This window comes from Fukomys damarensis, unplaced genomic scaffold (genome assembly GCF_012274545.1).
Source record: "Fukomys damarensis isolate Sample0158 unplaced genomic scaffold, DMR_v1.0_HiC HiC_scaffold_14, whole genome shotgun sequence".
NCBI lineage: Eukaryota > Metazoa > Chordata > Mammalia > Rodentia > Bathyergidae > Fukomys > Fukomys damarensis.
Genome location: NW_022900926.1, coordinates 54,342,362 through 54,343,156, shown reverse-complemented (window position 1 = coordinate 54,343,156; position 795 = coordinate 54,342,362).

Sequence of the window (795 nt, the reverse complement as noted above, 5' to 3'; positions counted from 1 at the left end):
TCCTATTTGAGGATTGTCCCTACACCCCAGACACCTCCACAAAAGTCTTGAAATTTTTATTTTATTTATGTGGAATCACAGTTTATGCAACAAGGAGACATGAGGAGGCAGCCATGAATAGATCCTGAGCATGTTATACACCTGAGACCTTTTCCAAAAGGCTGCAGAGGAATTATTTAGTCTTGGCAGCCATGAGATGTGATTTCTTCAGAAATATTTACATCAGCGTGGGCCCATTTTAAAAATATTCTTGGTGGGAAGTACTTTGAGCCATAAAGGCACATCAAAAGTCAATTTCTATGGAGACTGCACCACAGTTGTGCCTTTCTCTGAGTTTTTTTCCTGGGGCGCTTCCTCAACTACAGGGTGTCCCTAGCATGCTGTTCTGTGTTGAGGGCTTGGGTGCTGCAGGGTTGGGAGGCAGTCCAACTGGGGCTGGAACCCCACCTAGCCCAAAAATGAAAGCGGGAGACTGTCTCCCAAGGTAGGGGCGCTGCGGGTGCTCGAGCGTCAGGGTGTGGGGGGGGCTTCTCAGGGTGTGCAGCCCTCCCTCCCCAAGCTCGGCCACCAGTATAGAGACCACGTGCGGGACCCGCGCTTAGGGGCCACTGGCGCACAGCCAACGCGGTGTGTGACAGCGCCGCGTCCGGGGCACTCCTGTTGGGCTTGAGCGACTGTGTGAGCGTGTCTGGGTGGGTGGGGGCGCCCGCCATCCTGTACCCTTAGTGCTTGTGAGTGTGGCCCGGCGCCCCGCCGAGCGGTGCCTGCGTCTGGGGGGGCGGGGGGGCGGGCGAG